We start from the raw sequence: 24,250 nt of genomic DNA on the forward strand, positions 1-24,250 counted from the left end.
CCACAGACGGAGTGTGTGAACCTGGCGTTACGTTCGTATGCCCGCCCGGTCTGTTCTGTTCTCGTGCTCCATTTAGGCGCGCTGCATTCTGATTGGTTCTGATAGCATACTGCGGGAGGTCGGGGCACGGAAAATTGTGCTGTAAAGCGATTTAGAAATCGTGCATGCTCAAATCGCGATTTTATGACGATTTCGATTAATCGCACAGCCCTACTTTGGAATCAGAGTCAATGAGTGCAAGTTCCTGAATCTTTGGAAAACTAAGCCAGCTGCGATATCCGGCACAGGTGCCCTCAGGCACAACAACCTAAAAAATGGAAACACACCACATATAGTACCTGCCTATATTGACTAAATGATATTGGACATCGGAAATGCACATGTCATATGAAATGTGGGGCCCCAGAGTCCTTTGGGTGTCCCTACCATATTTTTGCAACAGAATACCATAGACATATGAAGATGGATTTTTAATTTGGGGCAAAGTACAGAATCCAAATGTGGGGCCCCTGCCATATCAGTTTACCAGTATACCATAGACACATGGTGGTTCTTTCTTTTGATTTGAAACAGAATACAGAACCTAAATGTGCGGCTTCAAAGGCCCTTGGGGGCCCCTAGCATATTTTTGCACAAGAAAACCTTATACATTTAAAGGGGGACTCTTGATTTGGGACAGTGTAAATAATCCAAATGTGGGGCCCCTGCCATATCATTTCACCAGTATACCACATAGGCTACATATGGTGGTGGGCTCTTTTGATTTGAAGCAGAGTACAGAACCTAAATGTAGAGCCTCAAATGCCCTTGGGGGCCCCCACCATTTATTTGCACCATAATACCACAGACATACGAAGGTGGACTCTTGATCTGGGGCAGAGTACAGAATCTAATTGTGGCCCCAGAGGCCTTGAGAGGCCAAAGTCATACTTTTGCACCAGTATACCTTAGACATTTGAAGGTGGACTCTTGATTTGGGGCAGAGTACAGAATCCAAATGTGAGGCCCCTGCCATATAATTTCACCAGTACACCACAGACATATGGCGGTAGGATCTTTTGATTTGAAGCAAGGTACAGAACCTAAATGTAGTGCCCCAGGGGCCCTTGGGGGACCCTACAATTTTTTTATTTTTTTTTGCACCAGAAAACCACTGACATCTTAAGGTCAGCTCTTTTGATTTTGGGCAGAGTACAGAATTTAAATCTGGGGCCCCAGAGGCCCCTGTCATTTTTTTATTTATTTTTTTTTGCACCAGAATATAATAGATAGAATATTATGTAGAAATCACAATGCTCAAATTGGCAGTGAAGTAAAAGTGTCACATTTCAATTAAACAAACAATCACTGATACTGATGTTATACCATGATTTGAGCTCAAAAATCTAAATGTATGATATATTTTTGTCAAATGTTGTGGCTGATTTGAAATATTTTACTGACATACAATCTTTATTAAATTTTTCATGATTTTAGTCATCCTACATTCAGTTTCAAAGCTGCTTAGGGTGTCACCAAGATGGCCACCGCATTTGCGTTAAAGCACGGATGTCAAACTCAGTTGTTGGATGGCCACTGCCAACTCCAACTCTAATCGAACAAACATGAACCAACTAATCAAGGTTTTCAGGATTAATTGAAAGAAGAATGGAGTTAAACTCTGAAGGATTGGGGTCCTATAGGAGCTGAGTTTGACACTCCTGCCTTGAAGGTATTTGGCTACTAGGCTTGCACCCACTTTAAAATGTGCATATCCAAAACATTACAGATATGTAGTTGCAACTCCATTCAACTCCCTTCCTCAAAAGAGTTTGACACTGTTTCGCAAAGGTCAACATCCAGATGTGTGTATGAAAAAATTAGACCGGAATAAGCAGCTCAGCAGAATTTTAAAAACTCTGTAGGGGGAAGTAAAATCTGTTTACATGAGTAATGGCCAGACTTAAAATCTGCTCCATGGGGACGAATAATAAATGAAAAACATTCACACATTATATATTGCAGCCATGCTGCAACCACATTTAAGCGGTAGCTAATAGCAGGTTGCGTCAATTGAAATATACAAAAGTTAACAGCCAAACGACTGATAGAAAGTGTCCAGTATGTGGACTCCGATTTAAATTTAATTACTTTATTATTTGTGGCATATGGCTACATCTTGCCCTCATTCTAAATGCCTTTATTAATTACAAAATATAGTATTTTCTGACATATTGACTGGCCAGCTTGTTAATGAGCTGTGAATGCCATATGAAAAGCAATCAGGCACCAAGCATGCATGACCTATAGTGTACACTTCAATATGTACAGTGAGAAATCACAGATTGGCTGCCATCCAACTAGTGCACACTTTATGCTCCTTTCTAGACTGCATACAGAAAAGACAGTGTTAATTAAACTCAAGGGAAGTTCATTTAACCCAATCAGATACTACAGAGTGGTGTACTACATTACTCAAGTATTATGATCAGGGTCTTTAGGGGTCTTGCAAAATATCACATGAAACAAAAAGACTGGATTTGGGCACCATTCAACTGCACTGACATTGGTTAAACATTAAGAATTTGCAGCTGTACTTCACCACACAAGACAGAAAAATGCTGTTCATCACCAAACTTTGCTTTAAGTATGTTCAAGATTCAAGCTACATTAAAATGATGTTTTACAGGCATCTCAAAAAACTGGGCTTTTAAAATCTATGACTGTGAATGCCGCCTATGCTTAATTTCCCTAGAAACAGTTACGAGAACTCTATTATTGGCAAGGAAAATTCGAGTTTTTGAAATAGAAACATATTTACAAGGCTTTTCCTGTTTCTGTGCCAGATTTAGGGTTGATGTTAGATAAACAGTATTTTTTCACATTTCCAGTGCCAAGACACGGATAATGACAGAAAAACACTATGAGATCTGAGGTGATTAATGTGCCTCCTTGTGATTTGTGAAGGATGTTGCAAAACGCTCAAAGTATATATATTTTCATTAAGCATTCCTCAGTGCTCAGAGGAATGGAATTCAAAATGTGAAACTGAAAAATTGTCATTAAAACAACCTGCAGTTTTTGGAGATACACCACAGTGATGTTTCTCAGGTGAAAAAAAATTATAAATAAAATAAAAACATAGTGAGTAATAAAAAAAGAAAAAGTTTAGCCTAATTCAAAAATGTATAAAATAATCTCTCTTACAAAGCTACATGCCATATCTGAGCTGGGTCAAACAAGGCGCCAGACATCACTTCAGGGTGAATCTATTACAGCAAGATTAATGTACCATGATTTTATATTAAAGGGGTCATATGATGCGATTTCAATTTTTCCTTTCTCTTTCTGGGGTCTTGGCAAGTTGGGAGCAGGTTGCTTTGACCTTCCTCTGGCAACCCCAAACAATCAAGAAAGTGTCTGAGAGAGAGAAAGCAGCAATAAAATAGTCCTTTGAGCATCTCTCTGCCCTGCTTGCCCAACCAGGGAACTAGCTCAGCCCAGCACAATGTGTCTGTTGATGGGGACACACAACGTATCAGATCAGGCCAGGAAGGGACGGCATGAGACGGACCCAAATGTAACTGAGAAGAACAACACAAAGAAGAATACAGTAGCTCATTTCAACTGGTAAAGGCAAAAGTTCATCTGTGGGACTGGAGGACATCTTAAAAATTCATGAGGAACATGCAAGATGGCGGTCCAGATGAAGGCGCTAAATTGGACCCGTCAAATGTCCCAAAGTAAATAAAATAAAATAAAAATTCCAGTATGATGAATCATCCCACAAGGTACCACTGAAATTACACCAATCGATCACAAAATTACATATTTTGTAATTTGTGCATTATTGTCAATGTTTTGACATCATGTTAATTTTTTTCATGATCGCTCACACTGCTATCATTTCAGAGTACTCGGACAAACACAATCTTACTGGTTTTACCGCAAATCACTTCCAGTAAGTGCGCAACAACCTTTGGTTTACTGCCACGAGGGCTCTTTGAAGTTGCCTTCGGTAAACACAGACACAGACGCAAACATACATGCAATTACGTGCAACAGGGCAACGGTGCAGCGCACTACCATGATCCATCACGTTAAGCTCAGCTGCTGCCAGTGAGGAAAACACCCAACTGGATAATCACACACAACAATCCCACCCTCAATACTGAGTGTCTGTGTTTTAACTGTGTTTTCGGCATTCTACAGCAGTGAAGTCACTCGACAGTCTGTACTGAGTGGGAGTGAGTCCTTTTATGCAGTCAGGCTCTTATTACATTACAAGACCACAGAGCAGGGAAATCAACAGCTTTACAATCTCATCAGTCCATGTAAGACAAGGGCTCTGTTCCAAATGCTAGATTGTATAGCTGTCTACATATGGGCAATTGGCCCAAAGTACTGTATACTTCAGTTTTTATGCTTACTCTAGGGTATGTGTACAGTGCATTTGACATATTTCATCATTAGCACAATATATGCATACTTTTGGACTAATCCGTTGGTCCACAAGGTGTCCAAATTGTTGACTGTCGTTACACCGTTGAAAAGAAACTGAAAAACAATAACAACTACTGGAGATGCAACAACAAATGACAGTTGCGTCGTGTGAGGGGATTAAAAGATGGACGCAACTCTAGTTTGAAGACATTTTATCGCTCAACTTCTGAAAATAAATAGCGCAAACACTAGACAAAGAAGAAACTTTCTGGTGCGCACGTGTCAACTGCCTGTGTTCACGCAAACTATCGAATGGAGAAAACTTTAAAAGGCTATACGTTTGGTTATATGAATAAGTTAAACAGTTGCATCCTAACTGAAATTGAATCTAAAAAGTGGCCAAATTCTACACAGGAAGCAGTATTTGCGACATATAAATAATGCTCTTCAAACTACACGGGAGATTCTACCCTCCATTGGTTCAAATGCATTTCGTTGTTAGCATGTTGCAGTTAATGGCACTATACTCTAACAAGCATAAAAATACATAATACTCACAAAGATTGGTTAAAAGTACATTTTGAGCTAATTCAACTACATTACAACAAATCTTTTATTATTTTTTTTATGAAATTATTTTTTTTTTTCGCTTGCGTTGTCGGCTATCTTTTTTTAACTAAGCATTTTGTTGGCCATCTTGTTGCCCATCAGTTTTTCACAATCATGTCTGGGATTGTAAAAGTAAATAATAATAAAATTATATTAAAACACAAATTAAAAATTTGTAGGGACAGCCCTGATGAAAGAAAAAAAAAAAAGGAAAAAAAAAACCAGCCTATGCTGATTGGCTGGTCTTCGCTGGATTAAGCCAGTGAAGCAGTTCTCCCAGCTACGCCAAGCTGGTATTCAGCAGGTTTTAACTGGTTGGTCAGTTCGTCTCCGAGCTAAAGAAGACTATACCAAAGACTATAGATATACAAAGAGTGTTCACTCCTATTACTTGTGAATGGGAGAAACTACAAAGCGAAATATGGCGGAATAGTCCCGCCTTCTAATTGAAAGAGCCAAATGCTGATTGGTAAAGTCATTGCGTCACTGCAGTGGCGGTTAGAAGCTTCGGTTCCCATAGAAACCTGAGACTCACACTTACGACTGCATATGCGTATTGGCTGGTCTGAAAAATACGCTTTTTAATGCAATTTGAGCATAAGGAACAACATTTATGGGGAAGTTCATTTCAGATTTTGTTGCTGATTTGAAATATGTAATTTAATTGCAAGTTCAGCAAGCAGTTTTTAAGATTTCATGATTCCCCCATTCATTTAGATAGGATTTGGTCTTGGATGCCCAAAACAGCTGCCTGGAAGCATTGCAAATATGGCCGCCAAGTGAATAGACTTTCCTTGAAAGGGACTTTGGTCAAAGCCCCTCTGAAACCAGCCTCTTAAACCACCTACGACCAACTTAAGACCAGCTAAAACCAGTCAATCAGTTTAGTCTTTAGGTTTTAAAGTTTAAATTTTTTTCAGCAGGGATGGTTAGAGTATGGTTGACTATTGAGAAGTCATAATTACGACATCAAGTGCGTTGAAGTCACTTTGGCTTGAGCAAGATGGCGATGTACCATTTCTACATAAAATTCAGCAAAGAATTTAAATAGCTTTTTTTTATTGAACTCTAGCTCCAACTAGCTCTAAGTGTGTTCTGTAAACTGAAACATAATATATAAATACGTATTGTATATAATACTGAATCGCAGTTGTACAATACAGTGGTATTTTGTACATGCAACAACCCCCAACGCCGAAAACTGGGCTTAAAGAAATTTCAGAGTTTCCCTCCTCGAAATTACGATTTTGTATTTATGAGTTGAACACACATGAATGGCACCACAATCTATCCAACATTACTTGAACACACCATTTAGCTTAGAATTGCTCAACTAAACAAAAACAAAGTCTACTGTATGAGCACATTCAGATTATGTAAAGTCCTAATGCTGCCAAATACCTTAAAGGGGTCATATGATGCGATTTCAATTTTTTCATTTCTCTTTGGAGTGTTACAAGCTCTTGGTGCATAATGAAGATCTGTAAAGTTGCAAAGACTAAAGTCTCAAATCCAAAGAGATATTCTTTATAAAAGTTAAGAGTCAACCACGCCTACCTAAAATGGCTCGTTCCAACACGCCCCACATGTCTACGAAGAAGATTTGCATAATGCCGCCCAAATGTTCACGCAAAGAAAGAAGGCGTAACTTTTATTCTCGCTGTAGTATTGTTGTTGCCGCCGCCACCATGTTGTGAAGGCGCTGTGTTTCGTTGTGAAAGCGAAAAGCTGTGGATCGCCGGATCGGCTTTCACCGTGGACGAAGCGGAGTCCAGCCCGGGGTCGTCACATGTGGTTGCCGCAAGCCTCCTTAAAAATTAACTTAAATGATTTTAGCAAATGGCTGCAATATAACAAAGAGTGAAAAATTTAAGGGGGTCTGAATACTTTCCGTACCCACTGTATATATATACATACATATACATATACATATACATATATATATATATTCATTTTTATTTTTATTTTTTTGATAAGAGGTGTGCTATAACTTAGTGATCAAACTTATGATTTTGGCCTGGTAGATGATAAAACAAGTGTAAAAACATTTCATGTCATTTGTGAGCTGAACATGTCCATCACAAATAAACATTTCGTACTTCGTAGTAAGAGTGGGGCTACTTTGAATAGAGCGACTCGCACACACACTGTTCTGTTTCCCAGCATTCCCTGCCTGTGTCCTCAAATGCCCCTGACTTGCAAAATCATTGTAACAAGAGTCCAAGAATCAGAATGACTGATCAAGCAGACAAGAACCTCCTCTATGTCTTCCCCAAAGCACAACAAACCCCAAAACAGCACTTAAAATTAAGCTATCGACTCCTAAGTAGAGACTCAAAAACAAAAACCAGCTCGTCTTCACCTCAAGTCAACTGTCTTCATTTATATTTTATGCCACTAAAACCTGACAAACCGAACTAGTAAATCTACAGGGTTTCAGCTGCGTTTCCCAGATGTCAGAAATCATTCAGGAAGTGTAATCCAAGCATTTAAAACGGTTGTTTTTGAGAGCTCTCCCAACAGCCCTGTAAAGCACGCTAATGCTCAGGGACGCGCCGTCATCACTCTCTCTCAGCGGCCGAAGGAACGGGAAGAACTACAGCCATGTTAAATGAATCACAAGAGCTCAGAAAGACTGCGACAGAGAGGGGAGGCTGTAAACTGCCAGTTTTGGGTTTGTGGTCATTACAACCGTCAGCGTTTCCCGCTCCAGGACTGTAAAACATCTCGCCAGGTCGTCGTGACTGCATCCATGTCATTTACTCAGAAAAAGGCCCAAACGCCACTTGACCAGCCATTCTCACAATTACAAATTTACAGAGAAATTGAATACATTGTTACGACAAATACATACTTGGTTTAGGACTAAACAGTTAAAACTGAAAGGGTCATCACTAGTGGTCAACCAATATGACGTGGTACCCTGATATGCGAACGAACACGTTTTTTAAACTGTAACAAGAAGAAACTCTTCTATTAATTGGCCAATTATGGTCAAACAGGGTCTAAATTTCATTTTAGAAAATGGGGGAAATTGCCTCCTTAGGTGACCCACAAGGGAGGGATTTTTGATTTGAGGGGGGCGTTTGGGGGGGTTAACTTGCAATCATCAAGCCTAAATGTTTCGTTACTCAATGCATTTGTTTTTTCAATTTATAATTATATGTGTTGATTCATTTTTATATTGTTACTTACAGATACTTACAGAAATGAGAAAACATACGATTCTAGATGGTGCTATGGGGTGATTTTGTTGCGCAGTAGCTTACACTAGGGGTTTACTGCTGTCTCTTTAAGACCGCATGCATGGATCCAATATACAGTTACACATGCTTTTTCTTTCTCAACTATTTCTGTTCACTTAAGACATAGCATTGTGTTTACGTGGATACTGGTCAAGACAGATATTTTGGCACAATTCAGTGTGTGTTTGACCGTTTATGCGCACTAAGCCACAAAACAAAAAAAACAAAACTATTTGAGAGGGGGATTTATGTGTGAAAAAAGTGCTGTTTGAGAGGTGGGTTTATGTGAGCTTGCTTTGGGTGTCTCTTGGGTGTCAGAAACTGTCTCTTAGAAAGTGTGCGAGTACTCTTTTGCATCTTCTTGGGCTTGAATGATTTAAAACTGTTTAAATGTTTCAATTGGTAAGACTTAATAACATGTGCAAATGATACACTGCGTCAGTTTTTATGAGTGTCTTTGACGCTGAATTGTTTGTGGGAATTTCCCACATTACTAGCGTGAAACCTGCAGGAATGAGTAAAATTATGAACAATACCCGCAATCCTGCACCGAACATTCAAGCACTGGTGAAATATTGGCCGATATGTCATCCTTACCACCACTAGCTTGTCGCACTAGTCTTCAACAAAAAGAATGAAGAAAGCTAATTTAGACATGTTTGCGTGAGAATAGATTTTCGGGACTGTAGCTACATGATGCACATGATCTGTGATTAGATATACAAAATGAGCACAATAATGCAGACAACCCACCAAAGAAAATGTGTTTAATGTGAACACAGTTTCCACAATACTTCTACAAAAACCGTACAATTTTCTGCAAGATTTTGCAACTTTCAGAAAGCATTTAAAATAAAAAAAAGAAACAATTTATAATAGTTGATTTATTATTAATGTTATATCATTATTGATTAGGGTTGCACATGAGCGTAAAATTTCTGGTAAATTTCCAGAATTTTTTGCTCTTTTGCAACCCTAATATCGACAGACCAATATATTAGCCAATACTTTTTGATATTATTGGCATGTCTCTGTTCGGCCAATTTGTCAGTTTACAAAATCTATAGTGACATTTCATTTTTATTTATTTTTAAACCACCTCGTTCTCTAGATACTGGTAACGGCATTGACCATTTAAAAAACGCAAATTAGTTGACCACTTCTTTTTACATTGTAGCATTTTCTAGATATCTATAATGCATATTTAATAAGCTGATGCAAATTCATATGCATATCAACTAATTTGCACACACAGAACTTAAAGCAATAAGTGCCTACAACCCCGTTAGCTGTTATAAATTCACTGTAAACCACAGCTTCACGGGGTTTATTGCTTTTATAAACAACACACAGAAGTAAACAAAGGTGGATGTTTGTAGAGTAATTTACAACAGCTTCGAACTTGGCTCAACCAATCAGAATCAAGGACCGGAACTATCCGTTTTATAATCAACATTTTAACATATTCACTTTTAGCCTCTGAAGCATTCCGATCTAAAAGCATCTCCAGACTCAACCGAAGGTCGTACCCTGAGGGCACGTCTCACGGTGCGCTAAATGAAAAGGTGTTGTGAGTCAAGGTTCAACTGAAGGACTCGCTGTGGGAATGAGCTTTATATAGACTTACCTGCTGGGAGCCCGAGACCGCAATGACTGTTAGCGCTCACGCTGCTGGATCACCTGAAACAAACAAACATAAACACACAACCATCATCCAAAGTGATAAACGCTGCCAAACAGCTGGAAGAAAGAAAGAAAACATCAGCTACCAGTAGATTTTGCTCAGACGGCAGAGGTTTATCAAAGCCCTTCAAATAACTAGGTGTACTTCCTCCATGATCTGATGTAGCCTACTTTGTTATCTCTCCAAACACTTGGAATGCACACGAAAGCCAAAAGATTAAAAACGTAGACAGTCAACCCTCTAGTCAACCCCCTCAAGTCAATAAATGCCAAAATATAGTCCAGCCAAAAATCTTAAAATTCTAACTCCTGCAGATAAACCTCGAGGAATCATGCTAAACATTCTTAGTGCACCTCTTCTGCATGCCACACTTCATAGTGTCAACACAGTTTCATTACCGGAGAACAATAACACATTGTCATTTTTTTTTTGTTCTTGTAGTTTTTTTAGTTAACATACATTTTGCAAGGTAACAACTCAACGTACAAGCTTACCACACCACTAACCAATTAGCCTGCTAACTTAAGGCCTTTTCAAACAAAGAGCGATAACTTTATTAGTGCCCACACTAAATTGCACACCGAGTCTGAAATTCTCGTCCGTCATAAAAACATTCGGATCAGGTTCGATTTTCTGCATTTTCGCATCCGTAGCAAGCATTTTGATAGGAAAGGATGACGAATACGGAAAAAATGCATACGAAAATTTCGGACTCGGTGTGCAAGGACCTTAATAAACTATAACATCATGTTTATTATAAGCGCATACTGTAGTTTTTCTGTCTGCCAATTTCAACGCTCAAGCTGTTTATATATATATAGGTGGATTCTGATTGGCTGTCAGAATTTTTAACATTCATCAGCTAGAAAAAAACGCTCGAAAAGTGATTACAACGATATTGTTCCTCTTTTGTTATCGTTACAGTTGTGGTGTGGACTATTCTATTCTCTCCCTCCGCTATTATCACTATCATCCTTCGGGTGAATGGCCCTTTAGCCAAATATAGCTACTGTTCAGTTATACAGTTTTATATGCATTATATATTTTTCTTTGATGAGGCAATACAAACTGCTACCCTCAGTGGACAGACTCAACTCAATAGATGGACTAAATAGTTACAGCACTTTACTAACAATAGCAGCATAATGATTTGTCTATGGTTGGGTTTTGGTCACATTTATTGTTATTTAGGGAATTGTTGTGGGCAAAATCCAGTAATTTCAATAGAAATTCGAACAAATCGAGAAACCTGAGGGCAAAACATTTTCCCACGCAGATTTCCTATCAAGTTTAAGTTGGTCAAGTGAATTCACGATTTTAACACCAGAAAGCTTTGTTTAAAAGTAAAAAGCTGTGTGAGCTAAATTGCTACACTATTGACAATGGACTTTTTCCCCACAAAATTCCACCAAAATTTGACAGCATCTTTACTGCAAAATTTGCCAACACCAAAAAAAAAAAAAACATTAAACCAGTCGTACCACACCAAAATGTTGGTTACATTTATATTTGAGGAAGTAGGAGTGACAACTTTATTTTGTTTACACAAATGGGATTGACACCTGTGAATAAATGTGAAAATTTTCCTGTTGCTCTCTTTCATACTAACAGACAGTAAGAGCTCAACAGACCTCCATCAAAGAGCTCAGCTGAGGGGAAAAACCCACCAAATTGACCCTGACTAGAGCCCTCGGGGAGTTCCGCAGCATGTGATAACCATCTTTATCTTCTGTACCAACACATCTGTCTAAACACAGCTAGGTCAAGCACACAGTGGGTAGTAAATGCAGCAAGTTTGTACGTTATTTCACTCAGTATGTCCGATACGCTCTATACAAATAAAGGATCCAAATGGGAACCATGGAAGATTTTGGGAAGAACCATGGAAGAACTTCTCAGTGAACGGTTCTTAAAAGAACCACTTGTTTTTTTTCTTGTCTTAATAATCTGAAGAACCTTTTTCACTCTCAAAAATAAAGATTCCTAAAGGGAGATTTCACAACAATGCCACAGAAGAACCAATTTTGGTCCCTAAAAGAACCTTTTTAAAACTATTTTCAAAAATGTAAAGAACCTTTTTCCACTCTAAAGAACCTTATGTGCAATTGAAAGATTCTATGGATGTTAATGGTTCTTTATGGAACCACTGACACCAATAAAGGACCTTTATTTTTAAGAGTTTAGTTACATAGTTCTGAAAATCAATGTTCACTAAACTCTAATTTGTTTAATCCCGTTATGCTACATGCAGATAATTCGGTCACGCTCCACTCACAGTGCTGATGGGGTTCAGGGTCACTTAGATAACATCAGCACTTACATAATTGTGTCTGGCCTGTGTTGTCCTACAGACAGCTGGTGGCCCCTGAGGCGAGGTGGTTCCTGCTCTGCCACTTATGCAAGCTTGCTAGCCACATTTCAGTTGCAACCAAAACAATTAGCATCTGTTTTCACACTTCCAGACCTTTTTTTGGCTGAGGAACCCATTAAATTTTGGGTTTTACTGCAGAGAGCTCGCAGTTATTTAAAAAAACCATGCCAGTTGTGGGAAATGGGATGCTTATGCAACACTAGATTGTTAGTGTGATTCTGTCAGACGGCTCTGAAATTCACAGACTCTCATTCCTGTGTTGGGCTCTTTTCATCACCCTGAGCATTATAGGGCTTATAAGAGGACTGTGCTGAGATTTTGTGGCGTACTTGGGTAGCCCAAACCATCATTACTCTAGTCTCAACCTCAGACGGCACACCCACTGTTCGTTCGCTGGATGCTTGCCTACAAAAATGGCTGAAATCACCAGTTCCAATCTGATTAGGGTTTGTCACGAATTCTGAACGATATTAGTCTGAGAAATGCATGAGGTGTTCATGTGATACTGCCAGTCTGTGGTTGTCAGACATGGTCTGAACCCGACAGAGTGATCAAAGAGCTAAGAGGAAGTCCACTTTGAACGGCTGACAAAGTATATTTGACAGACTTACGGGCAGATGAGTGTTCAGTAAACCATCTCAATATGTAAGTATCGCTCTATGCCAGAACAGATGGTGCTCGGGAATCCCTTCAATAAATGATAAAACCCCCTCAGGACCACTGCAGTGGACTGACAAGCCTTGAGAATATGAATACATTCATGCCAGTGTTTGAAAGGGTACTTTTGAATGGAGATGGATCTCTGTGCCGTTACGTAGCGGCCAATGCAATCCTCTCATCCCAAACCTACCTAGCTTATATGGCATGACATAATGGGTCTTAATTACAGTTCTTAATCACTTTATCATGAAAATAGGAGGAGTGAAATATGCTTTCTAGACCAATAGCAATAACAGCAAGTTTTCCTGCTACCAGGAGTTTCAATTGTATTCATGCTAAAGTCTATGGGCTGAAAATTCAACCCAAAATGTTTTATATTTTACATAAAATTTAGTATTTTTCTGTATATAAAAATTGTGTATTGTTTAATAAACATGAATTTGGTTCTTCATCGAAGTCATTACGAATCATGATATGAATCATAAGTAACAAATAAACTGGACATCGTTCTCAAAGTGTATTGAGCTGTATAGGCATATAAATAAATTACTTAATTTTAATGAGAAACAAATATAACTACTATTTGTTTGACTGTAAATTACCTTAACATATACAGTAAAAAATTACTTAACAGGACAATACTTAAAATATACAGTATTTGACAGAAAAATTTGATAGGTTTTGGAAGTAAAAGTATTAATTACCACAACCCTCTACATTGCGAGTAAATCACTCGCATATGCAACTAAATCTTACTCTGGGCGACTAAATAATGTCTAACATTAGCCATTGGCTAATAAATTCTTAGATTTTACACGCCAGTATATGTATGAGAGGCGTTCAACGCAGATTTTCACTCGATAAACACGCTGACTGAGCGCTTGAGAGTTTCACTCTCCGTCAAGCGATCTGTACTATTTGGATGCGCTCAATAGATCATGTCATGTACTCAATGGATGCACAGTATGTAGCACGCAGCGCACCTGTATTTGACGTACCGTAAACTAGTGTGAAGGCACACGACTCGCCGTCGCTTTACTGATAGCGCTGTGTTTCTCACACATGCAAAGAGAGAGAGCGAGAGTCTTGCATACCACGCTGAATCGACGCGCTACATGTAAACCATATTATTTGTTGTATTTCCTGTCAAAATAACAGAGTTCATTTAGAATTATTCAGCTTTTAAGAACAAGCAAAAGATATGCCGGTTTCTCGGCAGTGGGCGGAGCTAATGCACAAACAGCTCTTGTTGGCTGGCGCTCATCTATTACCGTCCCTGTTTTGATTTCAGCAAATCAGTTCGAGCGAACGCTGACAACGTGATTAATATTCATGAACCCAGCAAATAATAATAGTAGTAGTAGTAGTATCTTTTAATAATAATTACTATTACCTATGACCAACAATATCTTAAACACCACCACCAGTCCTAAGTTCAGTTAAAATGACAAATATGCATTCATTCATGGTTACCAAGTTTTAGTTCTAATCACTAGTTCTATCATTAAATAGTGCTTAATTATCATAATATCATAATATAATGCTTGATTGGCTGAAGTTAAGAGTGCACAATGCACATTCAGTTATTTAAGAAGCTGTTCCATTTTACAAAGATAAACTGATTGGGTGGAATCATGTGTGTGTGTGTACTTAACCATATTTTGGGGACAAATTTGTACCCAAAAGTGAGCAAAACCTGACAAAATCGGCAAAAACCAAAATTTGTGGATGTCCTCATTTGTAAAACTTAAAAACTTTTTTTTTTACTTTTAAAATTGTAAAAATGCAGAAAGTTTTCTGTGAGAGGTAGGGTTAGTGGTGGGTTTAGGTTAAAAAGTGTATAACTATCTGTACATAAAAACAATAGAAGTCTATGTAATGTCCCCATTTAGATAGCTAAATAAACGCGCGCGCGCGTGTGTGTGTGTGTGTGTAAAATAGTATATCAGTCTGGCGAGTAAACAAAAAAATTTACTAGCCAATGGCGATTATATTGCCAAGGTGTGCGTAGAGGGGTTGTACCATATGGTGAAAATCATTATAGATTTTACATATTTTTTTTTTTTACATTATAAACAGTGTTAAAATGATTTTCTTGCTTTTAAAAAATACAAAAAATATCTTATTTATGATGAAATATGTTCTCAGAAAGTTTCTGCATGCATCAGTTTGAAAATATTTGATCAAATGTGTGTTTTGTTTTATGTTGTTTAGTTAATGTTTATACCAGTTTTAGTGTGTGATGCCCTAATTATGTTTTGTGTGAACTTTGATTTATCATGTGCACAGTAAAAAAAATAAATAAATAAAATGTATTTTTATTTTATTAATTTTTTTACAGAAAAACACTGTAAAAATGCTACTGTAAAAAAACTGTTGGTTTACCAAGTTACCTTACCATATACACTGAAAATTTGTAAATGGTTTAAAAACTCATTTTATTTTTTGACCCTGGCCACTATCTATATATACACAAGTATGGACATGCCACTTACGATGAACTCTGATTCTTCATGTGGTTTTCTACTGTACCACCTGTATTTGTTATGCTAATTAAAGTAAAAAGCAGATTTTGGTACTTCAAGTAAATAGGTTTAGCATCACTTTATCATTTAATGAAATATATCATTATAAGTTGTAAAATACACAGGTATCTGGTAATACCGTAAACATTGTCACAGTATTTTTTTACAGTGAATTTCTGGCAACCAAAGCTGGCTTTTTTTTTTTTTTACAGTGAGATTTTCTGTTTTACTACCTGTATTATTATGCTGATAAGTATATTTTAAGGCACAAAGCAGATTTTAGTAGTTCAGGTATGTTGGTATAGTAACATTGTAACAGTTAATGATCTATAGACTTACAGAACTATAAAAACAAGCACCTAAATGCTTTCAGTAAAGCCTGAAACATTCAGTTTTTACCGTAAAGTAAACAGGATTTTTAAATGAGGAAAACTAAAAATAATAAAGAAATAAATATTGATTGGTATACATTAGCTAGTATGCTTTGTATGCTAACAGTGCTTGGTAAACAGGGTCTTAATGGTCCATCGCTGCCACAATGAAACACTGCTGGTGCACCAAAAAGGAAAACCTGCGTCAAACTCGTCTGACGGTTATCTGATGTAGTGGCTCAGAATCTCCTGGGAACGAGCAGCTCAGTGGTGACGAGAAACTCTGTGTAGTGACCGTAGCCAAAGCACAAACACATACAAACACTCAGCAGAGATACAAGGTCAATGCAATCTCACAGCTGGAGCAGATGGGCTGGCGATTTTTTGCTCCAATGAAAGGATGAGATTTTTAAACAAACAGCATGTGGTTTATGTAAAACAGCCTGTCACTGCATCAAAGGGTGCTTCCTAACTTTTAATACAGCCTAAGTAACTGATTTATCTTATAAATTTAAGTTCTAATGAAATACAGACTCATTTCAGACTAAAAATGGGTGTGACCACTAAAAAAAAAAGGTTTTGAACAACATGAGGGTGAGTAAACAACAACAGTTTTCATTTTTTGCTCAACTATCTCTTACAAAGTCAGTTGATGTATGTTTATATGCTGGTATGAATCACCAAATTGCTAATCGCATAAGCGATCTGCAGTCACACCCTCATGTTACATGATTTGTATCTTACGGACATGACTGTGGCGATGGGAGGGTTTCGGTTCATCTAGCACTGAAAGTGCAACTGATCGGATTCACATAGATCTCCTGTGAGGCGTGAGGACTGCACACACCCAAACACACAGCTGGACGAGAGAGGGAAGCAACTGTGACCTTTTTATGCACTGTCAGGCTCATTTCTTCCTTAGTGTCAATCTTTTGTTTTAACAATGCAAATGAGGACAAAATATGCCAAATGTCATGTTGAACCACTCATGTGGATCCCAAACGTCCCTTACCACATAACCTTTCTCCCCTGAAGCACTTACCATAAAAGACAAGCTCTCTTTAATTCAATAATGCTAGTCCTTACAGAGAAAAGCTAGATGAGGATCATTCAAACAACAAAGCGAAGAAAAGTCATTGATTTCAAGCTGTAGTTGGTGATTAACAGCTACCACTGCAACAAAACTTAGAACAGTTCAAGTTCATGCAAATGAACAGCAATGTGGCAAATGCCAATGGGAGCAAAGACATTAGCTGGGATTCCATCCAAAGTTGCGAATTTAACTTTGAAACTATGGAATTTATCTTTGGTGCAAAATTGGAATATCGCATAAAACATTTGTGAATAAGCACCGCTTCCATCCAGTGAGTCAAAGAGAACAAAATCGTCACTTACTGATATGGTTGAGGTCAAAAGTTTACGTCCCCTTTTTAGAATCTGCAAAATGTTAATTATTTTATCAAAATAAGAGGGATCATACAAAAATGCATGCTATTGTTTATTTGGTGCTGACCTGAATAAGATATTTGAAATAAAAGATGTTTACATAGTCCACAAGAGAAAATAATAGTTGAATTTATAAAAATGAAAAATCCTTCAGGTCCCACAAATTCTTTGGTTTTCCAGCATTTTTGTGTATTTGAACCCTACAACAACAATCCAACAAACCTTCCAACAATGGGCTTCATTCATGAAACTTGCAGAAAAAAAGGTCGCAGTCTGGAGCCCAGCTATATCATCTGAAGCCATTCCATATCTTAATGTGAGGGACAGAATTTAGGTTTACAGAAACTCATCTTCCTTCTGCTGCAGCTGTCAGTCATTCTCCGCTCAGCATTCAAACAGCACGTCACGATCAGTTATGACAGTCAGCATAAAACTCTCTCTCCAAGATGATATATTCCCATTATAATACTTTATGGTTGAGGTCAAAAGTTTACGTCCCCTTTTTAGAATCTGCAAAATGTTAATTATTTTATCAAAATAAGAGGGATCATACAAAAATGCATGCTATTGTTTATTTGGTGCTGACCTGAATAAGATATTTGAAATAAAAGATGTTTACATAGTCCACAAGAGAAAATAATAGTTGAATTTATAAAAATGAAAAATCCTTCAGGTCCCACAAATTCTTTGGTTTTCCAGCATTTTTGTGTATTTGAACCCTACAACAACAATCCAACAAACCTTCCAACAATGGGCTTCATTCATGAAACTTGCAGAAAAAAAGGTCGCAGTCTGGAGCCCAGCTATATCATCTGAAGCCATTCCATATCTTAATGTGAGGGACAGAATTTAGGTTTACAGAAACTCATCTTCCTTCTGCTGCAGCTGTCAGTCATTCTCCGCTCAGCATTCAAACAGCACGTCACGATCAGTTATGACAGTCAGCATAAAACTCTCTCTCCAAGATGATATATTTCCATTATAATACTTTAAGTTTAAGGAAGGAAGGAATGTTCACAAACGGAAAGATTATTAGAAGCCTTTCTTTTTCTCATGATTTCTATCTTATATTCATGAATGTATTTTGTAAGAATACAAATAGTTAACAGAATAAACATAGACAATTAATCGTCAGCCAAATTTCATAATCGTGACAGCCCTAGCCACTATACAGCGAGTTTAGCTCCAACCCCGATTAAACACACCTGAACCAAGGTAATCAAGGTCTTCAGGATTTTTAGAAACTTCCAGGCCGGAATGTTGGGACAAGTTGGAGCTGAACTGTGCAGGAAGTTGGCTTCCAGAACCAGGATTGGACAATCCAGTTCTAGCTGAAATGCAAGAGAAGTTCCAAAATAGCTGGATGGAATGCAACAGAATGGAAACGATTGATGGAGTCTCAAAGTGTTTTGATACCATTTTTGATAATCACAGGTTGCACAGGATACAATGTACTGGTCAAAGTTGTCCTAAAAATGTCCACAAAAATTGTCAAGGAACCATCAAAGATCTTTCTCTTTTTGTTTTTCCTACTTTTATTTCTATCCGTAATCTTACTGGCCCACCACATACTCCTCAGATTCAGAGGCAGATGTGATCTTGCTTGTCAACTTGTGGTTAAATGCCACTCTTGGCTGATGATACACATGCATCCACTACCTTAAAAAAACATCCAAATACTACAACTCCAACTCTCCCAGATTGTTCCATTGGGGAAAACAGTCATTCTTATTGCAGCTAAAGTGTTCTGGTCAAGGTTTGTGTGACACAGGCCATGGGCCAGATCCATCCGGTGCACTGCCGTCATCACGGAGACCCATCTTGTGACATCACAGGGTCACTGGTTTCCCCTTCCTCCCTGAATAGAGCCATCACAATGACTGCTCCATGTGATCATATGGGGTGACCTACATACATCCACTGACAAAAGACAAATTCAAGGGAGGAAAGTGACACCATCGACATTGTCTTTCTTCAAAGCCTGTTGTGTCAGCTTTGTAACCCACGAGACCATCTGTCAAAAAGAAAAAGAGCACTTCCTGTCCACTTAATCGAGAATAGGAAGAGGAAATGGAATGCTTTCCTGCCCCTGCAGTGGATTGCATCTCTGTCACTCGAACACACACTCACAACATAAACACAAAACAAACGCGTAGGTTTGAAGCAACTAGCTAAAAGTAGCACCATTGCTAACTACTACATTTCCCAATAGAGTGACAATAGTTCAGCTGTTCATACAATATAGTAGCTAACCTAATATAATAGCTGCTTTAATACTTCTTCCATTAAGCAGTGTTGTGCCACAACAAAATGCTAAACTGCTATTTAAAATATCTTATTCTCATCTAAACATTGGGAAATTTGATCCATTTTAGAGAATTAGTTCATTCAGAAGGTTGATTTAAATAGTTTAAAAATATTTAATAGTTTAGTGTTGCTAACTCATTTTGTATATGACTAGCTAGCTTGACTGCAGTACTAGGAGCAACTAGCTGCTAGCAACAGTTAACTTGTAGCTCTACAGTTTCACAGTTGCTTCCCCAACCCTGATATCTGTTTTCATGGCCACACATCCTCAGTGGAAACTCTGATATGAGTTTGGAGCTGTGCTTTGATAAGCCTGAGACCTGCAGGGCTCGGTTATCTCACAGTGAACCGTGTGCTTCTCACCATCAGGAAAATGCTGTGGTGTCAAAGCATAGTCCTGTATATGCGAGGATTTGTTTGCTATACTTTCTGAGGTAAAATGTTTCAAAATATCCACACAAATACAGTTAAGCCTATTCAAAATGATGTCTTCACTAGCAAAGAACACAAATTAGCCATAAATGTTTTTAAAAAAAATTTTAAATAAAGTAATATCTAGCAATTATGATTAGCTTACCAAACACCATTAAAGTTGACGATATGACTATATATTTCACATTTCACGTTTTCTTAAGTCACTGTGAGGAACATTCTGAAATTTAAGTTATTACTCACTAAAAACATCTTTAAAAACACATTACAAGATGCTTTAAACTCGAAGACGCAACAGGACTGTCCTAAACGCAACCACAAGGCCTTGATCTGACGTTCATATTCGCGTGATTTTTTGCGCAGCTCGTCAGTGAACAACGGCTCTGTGTAGTTAATGCTGCTCAATGTGAAAGCACGCAGGTGATGGAGATTTACCGCTGATTACAGAACCGGCTTTCTGACAAGATGTGCGTTAAATATCGCATGCGATTTATCGTGCAGCCCTAATTTTGAGCCAACCCTCCAAAAAGCATTTTTCACAAGTTCTCAAGTGCAGGAGTCAAAAAGGTTTAAGTACTAAAGACAAACAACAGTAGGGGACTCTTCACACAATGGTATCAGCTTTACTCAGGGAGGGGGTCAGTGTGTGCTTGCTGTCAAAATACCAACACTAAACTAGCACAGCGACCCATGACAGGGTTTGATTGATGCCGGTTGGTTCAAGAACTGAGAGCGTCACATAGAGATCGTGGCTCGACACCAAAAGCCTTTGGGGTTTGTTGGCCGGCAATAATGGTCTTGAGCGAGAGTGAAACTAGAGTCATTTTTCCCATGATTTTTTTTCTAAGGTGATAACACATTACAAACTTGATGCTGGTGTTGCATTTGACAGAAGACTATGACTGCAAGAACAGCAGGGAAAAGGCTGCTAAATATCAAGAGGAACTTCTACTACCATAAATGTCAAGAAACTACAATCTCAGGCAGACAGAACCTGCTGTGCCACGTACTTTCAGGGTCATTTTTAAGAGTAAACCGCTGCCTCGTCCTTGACTAAATTGCCGCATCCAGGAAACAGCCTGTAAGTGGTAAAGAGCTGGTGGAAAAGAGTGTTCATTTAGACCTTAGTCATTATGCAAGAACGCTGCCCTCTATTTGCTCTTTAAATCTTTCAGTGTTATGTCCAGTTTAGCAACACTATAGCAAAATTAGGACAGCATAACGCAAGTGTTAACCACAGATGAAGAGTGGGCCCTGCCCTGTAAACATACGAGAACAAACTGCAATATCCTTCTCCATTCAACTAGCCTCACCCATCTTATGGGTCAATAACATTTTCATTTGCATAGTCTTTTTAGTCTATCAGCATATTAAAAACATGCATAGAATTAAGTAAATGCACTTCTGAATTAAAATCCATGTTTATAGTTATTAGAGGCATTAAAAAGCCTTATCAAAAATTACAACTTAGTAGATTGGCACAATCTTGGCCAAAAAAACAGCCAATCAAGGTCAATAAGCCTCTTAAATATCAGATAATTTTACCTTTTTGTCAAGGCAAGGTTAGTACACAAAATGTCACTTGGTGCAACTCAATAATAAACTAATTTTACTTCATGGCTATTTAGAGAATGACATATTTAGAGAAATGTAATTGAGAAATGTAATTCAAAATATACTTTGGAAAATATTAAGATGTAAAGCCTGGAATGTAGGCCAGGGGCGATTCTAGGATTTTCATTTTAGGGGGGCTCAGCCCCCAGTGAGGGTATAATAATAATAGCCTAATAATAAAAATATATATGTATAAATAAAAAAAAAATTTGATTAATAGGGGTCAAACACTAAACTTATTGCAGTATTCCACTGTATTGCATAGATAGGTATAACATTTGAGTACTGAATAAGCCAAATTCAAGTCTTCATGATCTCACAAACACAACCTGTTGTTACTGTACAAACACAATTTTACTTTTTGCAATTCTAGTACAACCCTCTTTCCTTAGCTCAAGTATGCAAACCTCTTTACCACATGCATTGGAATATGTATTATATTGAAAGTTAAATTTTCAAATGAAAATGGCAACATGATCGTTTTATAAATTATGCATTCATATGTGCTTCATTTTCGCTGGAGGAAACAGCTCTGGTGTGATGAACGCAGTGAAAACTTAGGCTACAGTAGATGGAGAACCGATTATTGCTCCCCCATGATATTTTGTAAACTGGATTTATGACAAAGAACTCCCCAGATGTAGATATTATAACAATCTATCGATAAACACACACCTCTGTTTCTCGCTCTGCACCGCCGCGGTCTGCGAATTGAAAAAGAACGCGCTGAAAGACTGGGAGGAGCCGATCGAAGTCTGCTGCCATTTTCATATGAAATTTAAAGGGGACTGAGGTGATCACGAATTTGTGTACAGTTTATGGAGCTAATCGCAAAATTTTAGGGGGGCTGAGTAGTCATTTTAGGGGGGCTATAAGCTATATAAATTTATTTTTTAATTTGGTTGCACCACATGACATTTTTAAAGAAATTTTATTATTTTCTTGCTGTTACTCTACTAATTAACTCTATCCATATATCTTCTCCATGAACTTGGACACAGAGCCTGGAACCAGAAGACTGTGGTCAAATAGCACTGCATTTGTTTGTTGAGTTTGTGTTGAGCGCAGATCATTTTAAGCCAACTCAAAGCTGGTTGTGTTTATCAGATATCTGTTCAGGGCAGCTAGTGTCTGAGGAACGTGATCCCTGGTGTACATGGTGAAGCTCCAGTAATAGAAGGGAATTCCATGCATTTGGAATGAGCTTGGACCTCCATCCATAATTTGGTAGGAGCATCACCTTCAGAAGGCTTTAGTGCTCTTATTACAGCACACAGTAGTAAACTCGATCCTATCGGTCATTAACACTTCTCTAAATACCCACTGTGACATACACAATCATTATCAGGTTGAGGAGAATGAACTTGTGAACCTCCATTCCTAGCTATGACTCCCATCAACCAATAGGAATTTTAAAAATTTTAATAAATCCAAATATATCTAGTATTCCTGATTAAATCATTGGGATTTTGTGGACCTTTATCAAATACTAGACATACTTGATGAGAGTCCACAAACTCCCAATGATTCATCTAGATACATTTGCATGTTAACCATGATGGAAGCTTTTATTCCAAAAAGTGACCTTCATATAATTGTGAGGTATTTTTATTTTTGTACATGACACCCGACAGATGTCAAGTCATGTTTGGGTCAGTCATATGAACTCTACAGATGAAACACAAATACATTGTTTGTGAAAATTAACACTTGCCAAAGTGCAAGTAAAAATGAAACATGTTTTGGAACAAATTTGATTCATATACTCAATACACACTAGGCACCACCTGCTGGTGTAATTTTGAAACCTTCAGATAAAGTCAGAGGTTGAAGCACTGAAGGAATGTAAACAAGTCTTTTTTTTCAATCAAATGATTTGAGTCACCAGGATGAAATCAAAATCCCCACATACCAGTAAAAGCCAAAATCTTCAGGCTAAAAGTTGTTCCTAATATAGAAATTTAGGACCAACTCTTAAAAATGATAGGTGTCACTCCTAATTTTAAAAGGGTCCTATGATGCGATTTCAAGTTTTCCTTTCTCTTTGGAGTGTTACAAGTTCTTGGTGCATAAAGAAGATCTGTAAAGTTGCAAAGACTAAAGTCTCAAATCCAAAGAGATATTCTTTATAAAAGTTAAGAGTCAACCACGCCTACCTAAAACGGCTCGTTCTAACACGCCCCCACATATCTACCTCACTATGTGGAAATATTACCATAACGCCGTCCAAATGTTTAGCATCATATGACCCCTTTAAGACTCATAAATATTTTATCCAAGAGCTATTCACCAAGCATTTTAACTAGGGATGTAACGATTAACCGCGAGCCGGTTGAAAATCGATTAAAATGTGACGATTCAAATCGGTTGAGATGCTAAACAAATCACGATTCAATTAGGTTTATATGAATGTATGTCTGAGGGGAACTTACTGTCTTCAGAAAAGTTTACGTGGTATTTTTTCTTTTCATCTTGCCTCTGTATAATGCATATTAAAGTTCGTAAATTCAGCGCTGCTTTGTTTACAGCGGAAACCAGGAAACGGTTTAAGCGCCACCTGCTGG

General features: G+C 37.9%; 1 protein-coding gene across 1 annotated transcript in view; it reads right to left on the minus strand.

Moving 5' to 3' along the window:
• LOC107717656 (gamma-adducin-like) overlaps positions 1 to 24,250 on the minus strand; it is a 95,218-nt gene that overhangs the window by 61,377 nt on the left and 9,591 nt on the right. Inside the window, exon 2 of the mRNA XM_016524472.1 lies at positions 9,904 to 9,956. The gene's annotated coding sequence lies outside the window, so the exon portion shown is untranslated. The remainder of the gene's footprint in view (positions 1 to 9,903; positions 9,957 to 24,250) is intronic.

Source organism: Sinocyclocheilus rhinocerous, unplaced genomic scaffold (assembly GCF_001515625.1).
Source record: "Sinocyclocheilus rhinocerous isolate Xijiao unplaced genomic scaffold, SAMN03320098_v1.1 scaffold633, whole genome shotgun sequence".
NCBI classification, from domain to species: Eukaryota; Metazoa; Chordata; class Actinopteri; order Cypriniformes; family Cyprinidae; genus Sinocyclocheilus; species Sinocyclocheilus rhinocerous.